Source organism: Ochotona princeps, chromosome 3 (genome assembly GCF_030435755.1).
Source record: "Ochotona princeps isolate mOchPri1 chromosome 3, mOchPri1.hap1, whole genome shotgun sequence".
Taxonomy (NCBI): Eukaryota; Metazoa; Chordata; class Mammalia; order Lagomorpha; family Ochotonidae; genus Ochotona; species Ochotona princeps.
In genome coordinates this window covers 21,004,345-21,024,069 of record NC_080834.1, presented here as the reverse complement: position 1 = coordinate 21,024,069, position 19,725 = coordinate 21,004,345, and positions in this window count along the sequence as shown.

The window sequence follows — 19,725 nt, the reverse complement described above, 5'->3', positions numbered from 1 at the left end:
CTAGCTGAACCCATCGCATCCCAATGCCAAGGAGCATCAATCCATCCGTTCTACCTGAGTGAACACATGTGAAAGTGAAAAGCTAAAGTGCAGGTGACTGCAAAGGCTGAATAAAAGACAGAAAACTAAAGAGAAGAACTTCGAGGGAGGAGAAACACAGCACCTAGAATCTTAAATAGTCATTTCACCTTTAACATAGAAGAATTTAGCTTTTTGTTATTGATTTGTTATTGATTTGTAAGCTACAACTTTAAGAGCAGTAGATAAGTACTTGCCATCCCATTTCTTTCTAAAAATGATCATTTCAGTATTTGTTCTTATAAAATGGATATCTATAATCTTACTTTTGATTATTCACTTTGAAAACTTTACATCTACAAAAGTAATTATTTGGTCTTTGCCATATTAGGTAATTTATGAATAGATGTTGATGTTGACTTGATGGTGGATTTCTGGAATTAATTTAAACCTACAATTCTAGAAGAAGTTCTGGAAAGTTTGCAGTTATTATTGGAAGCTAAAAGTAAATTTCATCCAACTGCAACTTTTGTGCTCTCTTTGAAAGGCTTTTCATTAGCCATGTTTTAGAAAAAAATTGGGATGCTCAAAAGTAGTGAGTTTATTTGTCTGTCTATTTGGCAGAGAAAAAAAAAATCAGCACTGACATTCATCTTGACCTGGAATTTGAGGTTAGATGTCATTTACATTGGCAATGAAAATGTGCCCATGGAGAATAGAGTGAATCAAGAGAGAAGGGAGCCCAGAATGTTAGTGAAGCAGCAAAAAGAATGTGCGAAAGTCTGATTGAATCATTCTTCCCCACACTTGTTTATCTCAGATTCGGTGCTAAACCTTTATCCAGTCTGCCTATCGGGTCATAAATTACTTTCAGAGCAGACAAATTGCTTTTATCCAACATATGGTTTCAGAGCCTAATATCAGAATGTCTTGCTTTCTTTCACTTGTAAACAATACTGTGTCCTGAGCTAAAAATATTAGAACTAAACTTTACATAGGAATATATTGGACTTTTAAATTACACAGTGTTACATGTCATACTCCAGCAAACTCATTCCTAGAAGGATGAAGTTGGTGATGGACAAAACCTTGCACTAGAAACACAAACCCGAGGGTGAGTAAGTGAGGTGTGTATGCTGAAACGATGACAAAACCGGGATTAGGCATCCTACCAAAACCACATAAAAGACTCTTGTAAAACTGGTATTGAATATGGAATTGCACGATGTCCATCTATTAATGCATTGTTCAGCTTTTCATTACATTTCATTTGACTCATGTTTTGCCAATAGGCAAAATACCTGCTTGACACAGAACATCAAGTGTGAAATCTAGCTTTAATTAGGATGATATATTCAAGAACTAGCCTTGTGTCTTAATTAGCTAATGCTGTCCTGATGTCTGCAGTCTTCCAAAAAATACTGTGCTTGCAGTAAACTGTTCTAAACTCTTCCATTTTAATGTAACTTAATACAAAATCTGTTTTACCTGCTTATTGTAACTAGCATAACCATATAAAATCAGTTTAGAAATTTGAATGGTCACTTTTTCTGTGATGTGCTAAGGCTGTGAACATTTGTAACATATATACATACTGTTTTAGAGTTCTTAAGGAGACCTAAAAGACAGACACAGCTATACTGAAAACCTGTTTTTCTAAATATTTCTGATACCTACAATTATTTTGATGCTGATGTGCCTAAGGTTTATTTTCTTCCATTTTGTGTTCTTTCTTCACTCACAGATACTCTTTATAAAAATATTTTTATTAGAAAGGAATATTTTATACAGAGAAGGAAAGAGAGAGAGAGAGAGATCTCTCTGCTGGTTCAAAACCCAAAGAGCCACGATGGCCCGAGGTGAGCTGATCTGAAACCAGGAGCCAGGAGCTTCTTCTTGGTCTCCCATGTGGATGAAGAGTCCCAAGGCTTTGGGCCATTGGCTGCTGATTTTCCAGGCCAGCAGCAGGGAGCTGGATGGGAAGTGCAGCGGCCAGGACATGAACGGGTGCCTGTTTGAGATGCTGGCTCTTGCCTTTGGAAGATTACCTAGTTATGGCATCATGCTGGTTTCCATTCATAGACATTATAATCATCTACTTTCAAATTAATAATATGGGCTATACATTATTTAAAATCGCATCTAAGCACAAAAATGCATTTTAATTGAGCAAGGACTCAGGGCTTGCAATAAAAATCACTCTCCTTAGATTCTGTGAAATAAAATTCAGTTTCATATATATTGATACCTAAGGTTGCTATCTGATTTTTCTTATTTTGAGATGTTAATACATCACGTTATGATTTAGAATCCTTCCACATAACAGAAATTTCTTTTCAGTGATTTTAGATTAACAACTTAAACTTATTAGAGAAAGAGTACTAATTCATAGGAAAATATAAAGTTTATAAACTTAATCGATTTTTATTTATTTTCTAAAATGTTTTTAATGGAAAGGCAGATATACAGAGAAGACAGACAGAGAGGAATAACTTCCATGCGATGGTTTACTCCCCTCGTTGTCACAATGGCCAGAGCTGAGCTGATTCAAAGCCAGGAGCCTGGGGCCTCTTCCGAGTCTCCCACACTGGTGCAGGGTTCCAAGGCTTTGGTTTGTCCAAGACTTTGGGCAGGGTCCAGGCTTTGGGCCATCCTCTAAGGTTTCCTCAGGTCACAAACCAGGAGCTGGATGGGAAGTGCGGCAGCTGGGACACGAACCAGGGCCCTTATGGAATCCCGGAGAGTGCATGCAAGGAGAGAACCTTAGCCACTAGGCTACTGTGCCAGGTCCTGGATGATTTCTTATTCTCTTTCTCTCTCAAATTATTAATCATCATTAGTATTTTAAATTGTCATAAAATGACAGCAAAGAACAATTATTCATACATTTTTGTTTGTCTTTCTCATATCAACTTGGTGTCACACTGACTTCTCAAAATAGCTAGATGGCCCACAGCATCAAGCTGTTCATCCAGGAACAGCCTCGCAAATTAAGCTGAAAAGCACATTTGGCTATGAAAACCATGCAGCTGCCAAGCACCAAATAGCAGCTTGATTTGCTGCACAACAACCCTCATCAGTGTTCTTTCACCCTGGAAATTTGTCTCTTTGGTTATTACCAGAGGAGGATTCTAACTGTCTCTGCTTGTTTGCATCTCTAGGTCTGAGCCAGTGTCTGGGTGGATGCTGTCATTGTTATTGAGCCCATGCCACATGTCCATATGCCAACTGCAGGAAAAATTGTCGCAGATCTCAGTTTTCGGCTGTTAATTGGAAATCGTGTCAGGATTTTGCTGAATCCAGGAACAGTGTTTGGACATTCGCCAACTAAACAGAACGACCAGTGTTCACTCCAGACTTCATTCCAATGTGGACACTATATCAAATTTTAATTTAGAAAATCCCAAGATTTCTTGTTTCTGCAACACATATTTATGAGCAACAGTTACTCATCCGGGGACCTCTTTCCACTGGGGAGAGCTCATCTTTGCTGTAAGCGCTATCATGTGAGTTGCAGGAACTGGGAAGCATCTTTGGCATTTGCTGATTCAACTCCAGTATCCCTCCCCCACTCAACCTGACACTTCTCCCAGGTATAGCAAGAAACATCTGTGTTAACTGAACAGTTGTCCTTCGAGAGGGCAAAAATTCCTCTTAGGGGACAACACTCCAAATACACCATAAAAAGTCAAGTATGCATAAATATTTGCATAGTTAGCCTAGAAGTCAATCAGAAATCATTTTAATGAAATCAAAGTATCTTCAAATACAATTTAAATTTAATTAGAGCATCTACTTTTCCAGGTATGATCATGAAATAATTTCAAGTAATGGTCAACAAATGTAACATTATTTTTAAGAGTTTAATTCTAGAAAACAGAACCATGAAAAAATAGATTAAAAGAGTAATTAAGAATCTTCCATCAAGGAAAATCCAAGACCTGGTGGCTTCACTACTTAATTCCGCAAAGCACAAGACAATCCAGAGTAACTTTTAAAGAGTGAATATAAATAACATATGATAATTTTCAGTTAAAAGCATCCAGAAGTTCTTTCACAAGATACTTAAATTAAGCAAAATTCTGTATTCTGACTAAAAGAATGTCCACAGTCCCCATTTACTCACCATAAAGTCCACTTCATTGATTTTTAAAAGTGTTTTAAAGATTTGCTTTATTAATGTGAAAGAGAGAATGACAGAAAGCAGAGACATAGAAAGAAACGGGTGTTGCATCCAGTGTTTCACTCCCCTTATGATCGCAGCAGCAAGGCTAGGCCAAAACAAAACTGAAACCCAGAACGCCTGTGAGTCATGGGGTCCGACTACGTGGTCCACCTTCTAATCCTTCCCAGGGCTCTAGCAAGTGAGACTGGGAAGGGCATGCTGACACCGGACTCTGAAAACACAAACTGCTTCTTAAGGTGCTACGCCACAACGAGCTGCCCTTGATCTTGCTTCTGTTTTGTAATTAGATCTGATACACTGCAGAACTTCAGGGTGGTTTAATAATCTGCCTTCAAATATGCCTCTGAGGCTTTCTATCAGCTGTGCTAGCATCTTCCTAAACAAAACAAAACACAAAAAACAAAAAGCTGGTTATATTTTATCTTTGTTGCTGTTGTTTTAAAGATTTGTCTATTTTTATTGGAAAGTTATATATACAGAGAGGAGGAGAGACAGAGAGGAAGATCTTCCCTGCAATGATTCACTCCCCAAGTGGCCACAACAGCCCAAGCTGAGCTGATCCCAAGCCAGGAGCTAAGGACCTCTTCTGGGTCTCGCATGCAAGTGCAGTGTCCCAAGGCGTTGGGCTATCCTTGACTGCCTTCCCAGGCTACAGGTAGGGAGCTGAATGGGAAGTGGAGTAACTGGGATATGAACAGGTGCTCATATGGGATCATGGGAAATGCAAGGATAGGACTTTAGCTACTAGGCTACTGCACCTGGTCCTATATTTTATCTTTTACTTTGTAACTAAATATCACCATAAATATTAAAATCTCAGGTGGTCTTTCCAAAATCATTCCGATATAGATACCTTTACATTGACTATCCCACAATCATACATGAATTTTATGCCTGATGTTTACTATTTGTTATAAACATGTGAGTTCTAAATTTTGGAGTGATTGCCATTTGTACTGTATGTGGCCCAGCAGTGAGATTTAAAATCTGATATCAAAGGAAACTCATCTAACTTTTTCTCATTCATCTGATGAACCTAGGCTAAGTGGTAACCTCTAGTAAAACTTGGTATTTGTTAAAGGAATGGATTAAGCTCTGAGAAATTCTGGACAGATTTTTTTTTTTTTTGCAGTTGATAAATGCTATGCTATCCTCTTGTCAGGAAGGGAATTGTATCCAACTGAGTGGCAATAAAGGCCTTTGGTTATACACACCCTAATTTGTGTGATTTTTGTATCTCATTGGCAGAATGAAGACGTGAAAACATGCAAAGAATGGCATGCTCCAGTTATCACTAATCATAATAAAAATACATGAAGAATACAGTCTTCAAAAAGGTAGTCTTTTAAATTTAATAAAGATTGCAATATAAAGAGTATATTACATGATGCCTATCTTCCAGAATGTTTTCTCCCGCAAGCTAGTGTGTGCTCATTTCCAGATAAGTACATCAAGTTTGGGAAGCAGTGGTTGAAAAGAGAGAACAGATATCTTTAGTTTGAAATGCAGACTTGTTAGTTTCATGTACTTTTCCCAGAGCTGTCTGAGTCAGTTTTGTCATCTCTGACTCTGGAGACAGGAGTCTTTATGCCGTTTCACTATAGTTTCTACCTTTAAACTTTAACTTTCTTAGTTTGCATGTCTTTGGTTTATGAAGTATTCTGGCCTGACCGCTACACTGTGAAAACTGTCTTTCTGAAAGTGTGGTTTGTGTGATTCCAACAAGCACTAATTGCAACTGCTAATATCAGTTTGACCACAGCTTGGATCCAACATAAAAAGTATGCTTTTGAAGGCCCAGCATGACGGCCTAGCAGCCAAAGTCCTCGCCTTGAACGCACCGGGATCCCATATGGGCATCGGTTCTAATCCCGGCAGCTCCACTTCCCACTCAGCTCCCTGCTTGTGGTCTTGGAAAGCAGTCTAGGACAGCCCAAGGCCTTGGGACCCTGCACCCACATGGCATACCTGGAAGAGGCTACTGGCTCCTGGTTTCAGATCAGCTCAGCTCCAGCTGTTGCAGCCCCTTGGGGAGTCAATCAACGGACAGAAGATTTTCCTCTATGCCTCTCCTCCTCTCTGTATATCTAATTTTCCAACAAAAATAAATAAATCTTAAAAAAGTGTGCTTTTGAAAACTATTTCTTCCTGGGGGCGAGCTGCCTCAAACTAGCAATAGCACCTTCTGACACATGCAAGACACAAGGCTGGCGGTGAACCTGGTGAGGATTGTTGGAGGTCTCCTTGACTAGGCCATTGTGCCCACTGGTATGCTTGAGGAATGGGTCTGTAGTAGGCTTGCTAGGTTGGGCTAAAACACTCTTAGGTTTGCTTGAGATATGGGGCTGGGATGGAACTTAGCAAACAGCATTGGCTGAATGCATTGGCTGGTGCACATAGGAGCTAAATTTGAGGTAACCCCAGCTGTGGTTTGTTGGGGGACTCTCCACTAGATCCCTGGACTCAGATCCTGGACACAGGGAGAGTACAGGCTGTGTGGTCCAAACTTGGGATACATGGATCAGGACTGGGTCTCCTCAGTTGCTAATGCCTGTTCAGTGGACACCATGTCCAGATGCACATGGGGGACATGATGGACAGTTCATCAAGGCCATCAGGGAGCATCAAGTCGCTCAGCAGAGGATGGAAAGCAGAACAGGTTGGACAATTCCCTTGAACATGCTTTGTAGCATGTGCCTGGGTCTGTGAATGCACTAATGTGGACTTTTCCAATAGACCTTGTAAAGATTTTCTTAGCTCTGGAACAATGAATCCAACAGGTTCTCAGAACTATCCAAACCACTCAAGTAACACCCTGAGAACACTCTTACCCACATCAGGGTCTGTAAGGCATCATCAAAGGACTAGCCCCCATTCCTGGGGAACTGATGTGGTTTGACAACAAAAACCTCCCCTCTTCTGTTTTGTGTGTTGACTTTGTACACTAAGCTTTAGAGAAGCATTGTCGGTGCTACAATTAAATGAGTTCTGTTACTAGAGTTAAAGATGACTGCTGTTTGAATTCTAAGTCAACAAAAATGCATATTTTAAAATCCCTTTGACTTATGAAAAATGTAAGAAAAACTAAGGGCTAGCGATTGTTGTTTGTTTTTTCCCAATGTGTCTGGAAATTGCATATGATTGAGCCCTGTCTTACAAAAACAGCGTTATGTTACATTAATCACATTATATTATATAATCACATTAATGATATCAGATAACTGTAATGTCATAAGAACTAGAGAAATAAATAGTCCACATGACGGAATTTTTCAAAGAGAAACTGATTTTTTTCCCATGGTTCTTCATTGATTCTGGAAATGGAATGAAAATCTAGATTTTTACAAAAAAGCCTATTTATAGAAATAAAGCTTAACATGGGCTTTAATGATGCTGAACTGATGTGAGCAGTTGCAAACAAATCAAACAGGTATAAAATTTTTTGTCATTGTTGTTTGTTGTGCTTTGTTTTCTTTGTCTTTAAAGATTAGTCATTTGTGGAATTCTGATGCTTGTAAAAGGCTGATAATCTAGACTGAAAATTCATAAAAAGCTGGGTGAATGTCTTAATGAGCACAAAAAGGGATCTGTTTGGAAGGAAATTTACCACAAACCTAACACTTTTCTTCTGCTTACGAAAAGAATAAGCTAGCTTTTGAACTTGGAAAAAAGCAAGGAAGTGCTTGGTTTCTGCTTTCCTAATGACACAGCTAGAATATCCCACAATATTATAGAGCTAAGGAGACAAAGACCCATTGCACTGTGAGGATCATTAAGATGGGGGAGGAATGATGATGGCCTGTGCGTTCTATTAGAGATGACCTCTAATTTAATTTCTGATTCCATATTTAAATAGGTAAGAGAATTATTTCTACTTAGAGGCAAGATCATGTGAATTCTCTTTCACAATATTTTAAAATATAATAAAAGATACAAATATTGATGTATTTCAAGAGATAACAATAATGGCTTGTAAAAAGTAAATGCGTAGTCTGCATAGATGATCCAATTATTAGACTTTTCAGACAAGACTTTTGAAATCACCATAATACATTTATTAGGGAAACTACAGAAGAAATGTATAAGCGCATAGGAGAACAGATTTCCAAAAATAATTGGAAAGAATAAAAAGTGGGATAAAATGGCATCCTGTAATTGAAAAGGAAAAATAATGAAACAATGTAATCCATATAAATTGTTGAGAATGAAACATCTAAGTTTAATCCAAAGCAGCTAATTTATTGTCTTTTTGCAATTATGTGATACCAAAAAGAAAATACGGTGGAAGCAATATGTGAAGAATCTTCAGAATGTAGTGTATCAAACCTGAAAATCCAAGGTTAGCAGACCCCAAACCCAAAGTCATCCATACACACGCACATATTATTAAATTTATATATTTATTTGAAAGGCAAAGATATGGAGACAAGGAGACCTAGATAGAGAGCAATCTCCTATCCGGTGTTTCACTGCAGCAGAAATCAGAACGCAGCAGACAACCACTTTCTTGTATTGACTGGAAGCAAACACATCTGAAGCCCGTTACTCCACATGACTCTCAGAAGTGAAAATCAAGTGAACATCGTGAAGCAATAACTTAGGAATTTGTAATAGACAGGTTTCTAGAGGAAAATGAAAATGCAGTTCTTTTGGCCAGAGGAGAATATTTAGCACAAAGAATATCAGAAAGGATACATATTTGATAGTTAATGAAATAAATGATGACTGTGCAAAATAATCATTAGAATAACATTATAAAACTCAAGTCATATTAGGAAAAATCATGTATATCAAAATTCTCAAAAGTGATTGGATGGAGATCATCCAGGATCAATGGTTTAAACCGAGAGATGGCAATAATTCAAAGTTGCATACAATAAAAATGAAAGCTGTAATGAGTACATAACTATCACAAAATCCATATAAAATACATGGATTAAATGAACAAAATATTTTTTTGTAAAAAGACAAAGAAAATCTTTATGGATAAATGTTTTGATTCCAGGGGTTGCACCAGAATTTCCTGAAGGAGATGGTTACAGACATGAGTGTATACATGATTTAAAATGGGCCATGAGTTATCAATTACTGAAGTAAATGATACTTATATGTATGCTTTTTGTACTATCAAGACAGATTAAATTTTTTCATAATTAAGTATATAGAGTGCAATATAAATTGTTTTAACTTTAGATAAATTTCGAGTGTTTGGCCATAGGGTTGAGGCAAAAACAGCTCCCTGCAGTGTGGTGGTTATTAGGGATGCCGCAGCCAGGCCAGACCCAATGCTGAGGACTCAGGCTAAAGTCACTGCCTAAAGGTGGTGACTGAGTCCTAGGCTTTGCACAGCCAGTGTGCCTATTGGGCATGAGGATCTGTGTGCTGGTTGCCTGGCAGCAAGCTCTAGGGTTTTTAGGGTATGTAACTGCTGCCTAGGGACACACATGGATAAGGCCAGTGTGAGGGTAGGTGAGGGATAAATTCTGGGTGATTCCCAGCAATGGGGTCATAGAACTTTCTGGCAAACATGGAGACTGAGACCTGGTAGTTTGAGGGGAGAGTCCAGAAGATTTATTTGAGCCAGACTGATTCACTGGTCTAAATGGGAATCCTGAGGTGGGGTGTTAGCGTAGAGCATCACTGACTGCCACACACCAGTCCACACGAAAGCTATGGATGGGGGTCTGTCTGGCAGGGCTGGGTACCAGTACCTGACTGAGTGGTGGAACAGTGGACAGGTCACCCTTGTCAGGGTCAAGACATTAACCAGCACATGAGAGAAGAGGGTCCAGGGGTAGATTCTATGGGGGAAGTGTGGGTCAAACCTGTGGAAATACAAGTCCCACAGGTTAGCTCGTGAGCTGGGGTGGTCATGAGCTGAGCTAAGTGTGACCATGGAACCTCCCATCACTAACGGGTAAAGGAACCGACAACAGTTTGGGCAGGTCAACGCAGCAGCATCCAAATGTGCTCCTAAAACAGGATGTGGGGTGGGCCAAACTGCAACTGGAAGGGGGCAGACCGGGCAGGGCTGAGCAAGCCTCAACTCACAAGCAAGAACAGAATTCAGGATGGAGTCCAGGTCATGCTAAACTAGGCTCTTACACTGACTGGTCTGCATGAGCCAGGGATACTATGCCTTAGTATTGAACACAAAGGCTGAGACAGGTGAGGGTCTAAGCCAACTGGGTCAGAGCAATCATTGGCACGCCTATAATCTATGGCTGGGAATAGGTTCAGTTGGGGAGCTGTGAGAGTACATCCTTGCTGGGTTGGGGTTTCCACGGGAGAGTGCGGGGGACAGAGTGGGGGCTGCATTCTTGTCTGGATATGGCTGCAATCTTCCCTGACACAAGTGTGAGCTGGGGCTGAGTACACCTAGCCGGACTAGATGCCAGCAGCATCTGGTGCTCTTAAGAACTTGGGCTGATATAAGATGGACTAGGCTAGATCTCTGCCCCTACTGAGCCGTGTATGAGCAGTGTCTAGGTATGGACAAGCCTTGGCTGAGCTGAAACATCCAACAGTAAGAACCGGAATGGACTGAAGGCCAGCAAGCAGGGCTGGCCCATGGACACACCAGTATGTGCAAGATCTGGCACAGGCAGAGGTTCTGATGGAGGAGCTTGGTAAACTCCTCTGTCGGGACACAGTCCCTGCAGGTGAGCGCCAGAACCACAATAGGGAGCAACTCAGACCAGGCCAGAGAAAGATACCCACCAGCATACATTTGGCATAGGTTGGGGGCAGACCACTCTGAACAAGTTCACATAACCTGTTGGCAAATCTGAGCACTAGAATAGAGTGTGGGTTGGGCCAGGTATGGTCATGACACAAACCAGTGCACATGACAGAATGCCAAGGTGAGGTGAGCCATACCAGATGTGGCCACAGTGTCCAATGAGCACACTTGAGAACCAGGGAGGGAGGGGTCAAAGCTGGCAGGGGGAATGTGGGCTCCCCTGCTGGACAATCACTCCCACTGGAGAGCATGAGTTGGGATAGGGGCAGACCAGACCAGACAGGGCTACAACACCTATGGGGCTCACGTGAGCTAGATCAGGGAAAAGCCATGCTGGGCTGGTTGTTCCTCCTGGTCCAAGCAAAAATTAGAGTGGGTGAGGATGGATTGGACTTTGCCACAGCATTAGCTGGCAGAGCCTGGCACTGGGGTTTAATCTGTCAAGTTAAACTCCAGACCCACCTGGAGAGTGCATAATCAGGGAGTGGGAGTGGCCTAGTAGGGAAATAGTGGGTATCTCCCTCTTGGGTTACCACTCCCACTGGAGAGCCTGAAAAGGAGGACTGGGGCAGGGGTGGCTAGACAGAAATGCACTCGCCAGTATGTGTGTGAGCTGGATAGTAGGGCTGGTTGAGTTGAACTAGGCTTCAATGCCCATTGACATGTATGAGCGCTAAATGGGATTTGGGACAGACTGAACAAGACTGTGGTACATACTGGCAAACATGGGAACCAGAGTAGGGGGCAGGCCTAGTGGGGGTTAATTGGGAATTGCCTGACTAGCCTGTAGCTCCCACTGGTTTGCCTGAGGGCCAAGTATGAAGTGGGCAGGATCAGGCAGGACTGCAACACCCATTGGTTCAAGTGGAAGACAGGGCTGGAAATAGAACTAGCTCCGCAATTGCAACCACCAGCATGTGCATAAGTTGATTTGGGTGAAGGACGGTGCTAGACCCGCTACTGGCAAGCACACACAAGAATCATATCTGGGATCACCACAGACAAAGTCTCTGCTGATCTCAGAAATCCAACCATTAGTGAACCATGTCAGCCAGTGGATTCTGAAGAGATTTCATCATGCTTGGAATGGCGAGATTGGCTGCAATTCGGAACAGTTGAACTATCAAAACTGCTTGAGCAGGACCCTCGGAACATGCCCCACATTGGGGACCTGGGATGTGTGGGAGGCTGGATTGGGCTTCTCCCTGTTTCTTCCCTGACCCCAGATACAGGAGAAAAAACGATGATATTAGTGTGGAAACAATGGTCTTACTCACTTTCCTATAGCCCCTGACCCTTAGTACCCTTATCAACTATGTAAGATTATAAGATATTTTAATTAAAAAACTATAGATAAATTTCAATATATGTTAGCATGTAAGACATATTATACTAGCTTTCAATGTATATTTACTGTATTGTAAAAGGGCCTATTATTTAACCTACATTAAGGTATAATATCACAGCTCCATCACCCAAAAATTACCTGAAGATTTGCAAACAGATGTATTATTAAAATAAGTATAGGGTGGATTTAATAAATGAGCTATTTAAAAAACACAGTAACTTATGAACCAACTTAACATTTTAATGTAACAAGTATATCTCGGTACATACACTGAAATTAAATTTAAAGGTGTTAGAAATAGAACATTAAAATTTCAAAAACAATCTCTATGCAAAAAATGTATTGTCTATGAAAATTAATCTAGATGTAAGATCATTAGCTGGTTTTAGAATCATCCTATTACTTTAGCAATTCCCTTTTTCCAGTAAAAGAACATGTTACACCATGTACTCTGAGTCCTAGAAATTAATCCATTAAATCAAAGAAAACTGTAAGTAAAGGCAAAAACATACTTTTTTATAACTATTTGATTCTGCACTTAACTTTGCTTAGCGATTCTCCTTTTTGGCCCTCTCTTCCCTTGGTTAAACCATACTATGTTAAATTATGATCTAATATTGATTATTGCTTGGCTCATCTTTCAATTTTATGCTTACATTTCACTCTGATCCAGGATTCTTCTCAATCACTCTTCATTTTAAAATATCAATTCTTTCTGGTTCTAAAAGTTTTAAAGACATGCTGTACTTCAAAAAGGTTAATATTTGTTGAATTAATGGTTCAATGAATATATCACTTATTCGGAAATTTTGAGTATATTAATCTGTGTTAAAGTTTTTGCACTAATACAAGCTTACTAAAACTTTTAGTGATTTTGCTGTTTTTAACATATTTTCTATTAGATCGCAGTCAGTTTTTTTGCCAAATAATTTTATTTTTCAATTTTTACATGAAATTTAATTCTCAAATAATTGTCTGCCAAATGTGATAGGTTTACAATATGCATGCTCAGCATAAGCAAACAACAGTTGTCTAGCCATAAATGTAAGAGTGCAATGGAGAATCAGAAACCTTGTTTTCTTTACCCAGAACTGGAATCACTGTTTATAAATCCATTTATTATTTCTTTTTTTAATATTTATTTATTTTCATTGGAAAGGTAGATATACAGAGAGGAGGTGAGACAAAGAGGAAGATCTTCCGTCTAATGTTTCACTCCCTAAGCGGCCGCAACAATTGGAGCTGAGCCGATTCGAAGCCAGGAGCCAGGAGCTTCCTCCAGGTCTCCCACACAGGTGCAGGGTCCCAAGGCTTTAGACCATCCTCGACTGCATTCCCAGGCCGCAGGCAGGGAGCTAGATGGGAAGTGGGGCCTCCTGGATTAGAACTGGCGCCCATATGGGATCCTGGCACGTTCAAGGCAAAGACTTATTACCGCTATCGCAACAGGCACTGTTGTATATTTTCTTATGTTTATTTACTGGCTGTTGGTCACCCACAATACACTTCTAAGGCAAAATACATACCTAATATGAGTCCACATCTGTACTAAATATATACAACTCTTGTGGTTTCTAATTAGGCTTGTCTTATCAAAGTTTCCATGTTATGTGGACAGAACAATGCTTTGTTCTAATTTTTTATCCTGAATAATTTGAATCTGTTTATAAGCAACATGGTATCTGACATTTTGAAATGTCTTTCAAGTGAGCTTTCTCCTCTCCATTCTTCTACTTGCAGTATTGCCTAACACATATGTGATGAGTTTCTGATTTGTAAATTTGTCTCTGACTGTAACCTCTACCAACTCAGCAGAAACATGTATCTTTGCCGTAGTATTTAGCTCGCTAATCCACATGCACTATGATCCAGTACTGTTGAAATAAATATTGCACAAAATATTCAAGAAACCTGCTTTCTGGTTTTGCAAACATGCTATTATTTTCTGGTGTCCTTCCAATCTACTCTTTTTGTCTGACATATTTCCTTCTATTTACTAATTTATGTTCTATTTTCTCAAAGACTTATTTATGTTTTATTGGAAAGCCAAATATGCAGAGAGGAAGAGAGACAGAGAGGACGATCTTGCATCCACTGGTTCACTCCCCAAGTAGCCACAACAGCCAGAGCTCAGCTGATCTGAAGCCTGGAGCTGGGAGCTTCTTCTAGGTCCCCCACACTGGTGCAGGGTCCCAAGGTCTTGGGGCACCCTGGATTGCTTTCCCAGGCCACAAGCAGGGAGCTGGATGGGAAACAGGGCCACCAGGAAACAAACTGGTGCCATGCCCATATACCGCGCCTAGCCCACTAATTTATTTTCTGAGTTTATTTTCTAGAGTTTATTCTCAAGAAATGACTCTCAGTGGTCCTCTGCCCCTGATGACTCAGGTTCCATTGCTCTCTGATGATTTGTGTGTTCCTTTCCAGCATTTTCTGATGACTCTATATTTCACGGCTGAGAACACATGCTGAAACCAATCATTGGAAGAAGTCATTTAAAAATTCAAATCATTCAAAATAAGGGAAAATTAACGGCCATGACACTAAAGTCAGACCATCTTGAAAGGAAGGAAAGTAAACTCCTACTTAAACAAGTATGGAAAAAATCTAGACCCCCTTTATTCTAACACCGCATGATTTATACATTCTGTCTATGCAGGATTTGTGTTATGTGGACACCTGTCAAGTGGAAAAGCCCATTTAACTCAGCTCCTGAATATTATTAACACTAAGCAGATTTTACAGTAACTAACCTCTGATGTGAATTACCAGCGACAAACTTTCTTATTGTTATGTCAGACTCGCAGAATGTTTGTAACGGCAGCCTAGTGTGTTGTGAGGACTGCAAAAGAATACCCTTCCTGGAACTGGAAGGCTGGGAGAGCTGACAGTGTCAAACAGTCAGACCTGGAAGGGAGGTGGAACTGTGATCTCCTCTTTACTGAACAAACTGATGAGAAACAAAGAAAAACACAGACTCTCTTTAGAAGGAGGTATTAAATGAACTGGAAGAGAAGCTTGTGGGAATTGATAATTAGTGTCAAAAGTCAAAAGCAAGTTGATCATTGATATTTTTCAATGTGAAGACATTCAACTTGAGTTACAATCAACAACAAATCATGTCTTGTCAACTATCCAGCTAAATAACTTGCAGGATGAAGAAGGAACAATTAGCTAACAATTGCATTATCAATACAAACATAAGGCCAGCTTTCTCTCTTCCATGCAAGTGCACATACGATTTTTTTCACAGTTACCATTATGCTCTTCCAATTTTCTCTCCCATAAATATGTAAATATTACTTAGAGCCTGAATGGCCTTCATTTTGTTTTAAATAACTCACACATGAATACAACTATATGTCCATATTACGTCACCTGGGGAAACTTTAATACAGTAAATTATATAATGCTATAATTATTTTTATCAGGTTATTTTAATTGAAATCACCTCTCTGAAAAGCTGAATACACTCTGTTGTGTGTTTTGAAAAGAAAATATATGAGAAATTAAGACATTCAGTTGCAGTTTAAGATAAATATCAAAAGCTTTATACCCTTTTTTTAAAAAGGGAACAATGTTTTGATTCCATTAAAATGGATTTTCAGAGTCTGTGGACATATATAAAGGGCATTGGAGAACTGAGGCGATTTCGTGGTTTGAGGCTGCAATTATCTGGATAATTGCTTCAATTTTCCACCTCACCAACAGGAGAGCGCACACAGGACATGCATATTCTCACACATGGGAGTCATTAGTTTTTTTTCTTTTCTTTTTTATTCATGTGAGGAAATACAAACTAAAAAATAAAATATTATGAATGTGGTGAACACAGTCTCCTCTACCTGTTTCGCTGATTAGTTTTAGGTAGACGTTCTTCAACTCCTATTCAAATTCAGCATTTTGAATTCTAGGCAATATTTGCTCTTACAAGACAAATGGGCCTAGACCCAGGCAATGGAAATGGAAATAGAGCGCCGAGATCTGCAGGGAGCCGAAGGAATGCTCCTAGTTCATTAAATAATGTGAGCAGTAATGAGGTTTACACAAATCAAGCTGTGTGTTAGGTAATTGTAGCGTTGCTTTGCGGTGCCGCACCTGTCAGGAAGCACTTCCAGCTCAATTTGCTCCCTGGCCTCCAGACGATGTCTAATTAGTGTAAACTTCTTCTGCAGTGGCCTACCGCAAAATAAAAAAAGTTGGTTGCACTCCTTTCTTTTCTCTGTGGTGAAGGAAAATAATTGCCTTCTTTCAAGTACTTATTTTAGTTTTTCGGGAAGACATTTGACATGAAGGTCCTAATAAAGGAAGTAGAAGCACCTACTAGATGCAGATTCCATGGACGCTACATGCTGCAGAAACGGTGCTGTTCCAGCCAGCTGGATTCAGGAAGGACAACTGGGAAAAAAAAATAAGAGTAGATACGAGGTTTCAACTTATTTTAATATTTTGTATTTTAATATTTTGAAAATCATTAATATCAAATTGGTGAATTTTCAGCCAAAATTAGCAAGAATGATAAAGGTCTCATAAAATGTTTTATCTACATTTCTGAAAAAAATATATTCACAAGCAACAATAATTGAAAATCAAGACAGATGCAAAAATGTCTATCATTATAAAATAGTCACCCAATTTTAGATTTTCAAATTACACATTTTTTTACTTTCAGCCACCTTAAATCTTTACAATAATATGATCAGACACTTGGATCAGTTCTATATCTTCGGTGCTTACACAAATCTCGCTGCTGAGCATTTTGGAAAGTACAATTTGATAATGAAAGTATGATTTGGTGGGCCTGGCACAATGGCTGGATTGGAAAATCCTCCCCCTTCAAGCTCCAGGATCCATAATGGGTGCCTGTTCATGTCCTGGCTGCCCCACTTCCCATCCAGCTCCCTGCTTGTGGCCTAGGAAAGCAGTAAAGAATGACCCAAAGCCTTAGGACCCTGGCTAAATCCTCACCTTGCAGGTGCTAGAATCCCATATCAGTACCAGATTGTGCCCCCAGCTTCCCATCCAGCTCTCTGCTTATGGCCTGGGAACAAAGTAGGACATGTCCCCTATCATTGAGACCTTGCATTCATGTGGTAGACCTAGAAGAGGCTCTTGGCTCCTGGCTTACAATTATGTCAGCACTGGATGTTGTGGCCATTTCGGAAGTAAACCAGCAGATGGAAGATCTTTCTGTCTCTCCTTCTCTCCATAAATTTGATCTGCCTTTCCAATAGAAAATAAATAAATTGTTTTAAACAGAGATAAATCTGGACCCTGGCTTTCAAAAACTTGCTCAGTACCATGTATTAATAACTTTGAATGAGCATACAATATAGCGATGGATGAAACAATTCCGTTAATACCTAAAATGTTTATCTCATTTTATACATTAGTTTTAGTAACAACTCCAAGCTGTGCCTACTATATATAAAGCACACAAATTTCAGCTAAGTAAATATTTAGTTACAAATCGTGGGCACCTTAGTTAGCCCTTGCTTTGAAAGACAATTATTACTTTGTTGTTCAGTAAATAGTGTGTTATTATTTTTTGTCAATTTAAAAAAATGAAAAATATTGGCACGACATACCTTGAAGTCTCATTTTCAATCTTCTTGGATGTTCTATTAGGTCAGGTTCGGACAGCTCTGATTGCTAGGTGATTATACCTGGCATGACAAGTAGTCTGTTCTTTTTCAAGCATAATCTTTGATAGTGTTATATGTATTTGTTTTCACCTACTATTTAACACCTTAAGGGGCCATACAAGACCTCTGCCACATTGAGTTTAGCAGTAATTTCTCATCTCTATCAGAAAGTATATGGTGACCATCCATGAAAACTGATACTGAAATTTAAAGATGTTTATATGTAAGAATTGGGGATTTAGTATTCTAAAATGATCTAAATTAGCAATGTGAAGATTTTTTTTCTTAGAGGTTCACCTAAAATAGTTTTACATAATTGTTAGCACTAACAATATTATTTGAAACCTATTTATAGGAAGGACTTGTTATTATTACCAGCCGTTTTGTAACCAGAGGACATTCGGATCCACTTAGAAATGCTTAGTAGGTTGAAAGGATTGCCACAGTCAAAAATAAGATAAAGAGCAGTAGAAAAAAATAAAGAAACATGGAGCCATGCTTCTGATAACAGAATGGAAGATAGAGGGCTAGTAATTCCATCTTACTTTACAGACACCGAAATTCCTCACCTGCCACATAGAGCAGGGATGGGTAAGCTGACATGTGAATTGTAATGAATGCAATTTACATGAAGATCTTTTTTTAAAATTATGAAAATAAAGCAGTTCAGACAGAAGTTTATGATAAAATGTCTAGGAAGTCCAGAGACTTCTACACATCAGGACTCACAAACTGACCCCTCTAATCCATGCTGTCCCACCACTCACGGTGGTCACATTTTCCAGAATAGCCTGCAGAAACCCACAGAAGCTATGTCACCGGCTTTCTCTAATTCCACACCCGCTTCCACAGTCCTGGAATTTATCTGGGCAGGTATTACTAAAACACTTTTTATTTTATCACTTTTCTTGGTCTTTTTAGAAAATATAAGTTTCTGCATATGAATTCATGTAACAACTAAACAGAGAATACATTCTAAATGTAAAGTAGGATAGCATTATATCTTATTTTTTCAACAGTGAACAATTTGAAGGATGGAGCACTTCTGTCAAAGTGACTGGAAAGGGAAAGATAAGAGAATAATTGAATCTGAATGGAGACCTAGGAAAAAAAGTAGTATGAACTGGGATTGCATTCGTAATCTCTTTCATAAATGTAAAGCTACAGTTGGATCACAGAAATAGTTTGACACAATATCTTCTATTAATAATTAAACACTAATGAAGAAGACTCGAGTCAAATGTAAATGTATCATTGAATACAAATAGATGAATATATTCAAAGACATTTAAAAATAGAGTTTGCTGTTCCTGAAGATCCTCCTTCACTGAGAACAACCATAGTACGGGTTGGTGCCAAGGTTTTCGAAACAAAGCCTCACGCCCATTCATGGTGGATAGTCGTCTGTGGATGTGGGCGTTCTTGGCCTCTCCTGAAGGTCATGAGGGTGCAGCACATTGAGTCCCCAGGAAACCGGCAGGGAGCTTGGCAAACTGGGACCCTGCTTTGCCCAGATGGCTGACAGGTGGCACAGGACCAGATGTACATATCCTGTTTTCCTTTGCTTGGAAGGATCCCACCTTGCAGTGGGGGAATGTGGGAAGAAGTTAGAGGCTTCTGTGTGGTCAGGTCGGGCTTGAGACAGGTCTCATTAGGAAGGATTGTATCCAAAATTGATCTTTAAGTTGATTGGTGGCTATGGGTGTGAAGAGACCAATCAGATTACTGTTACTAATACTCTGACCTTCCGGTTTATCACCCTGTATGTAAGCTTCACTATTAGACT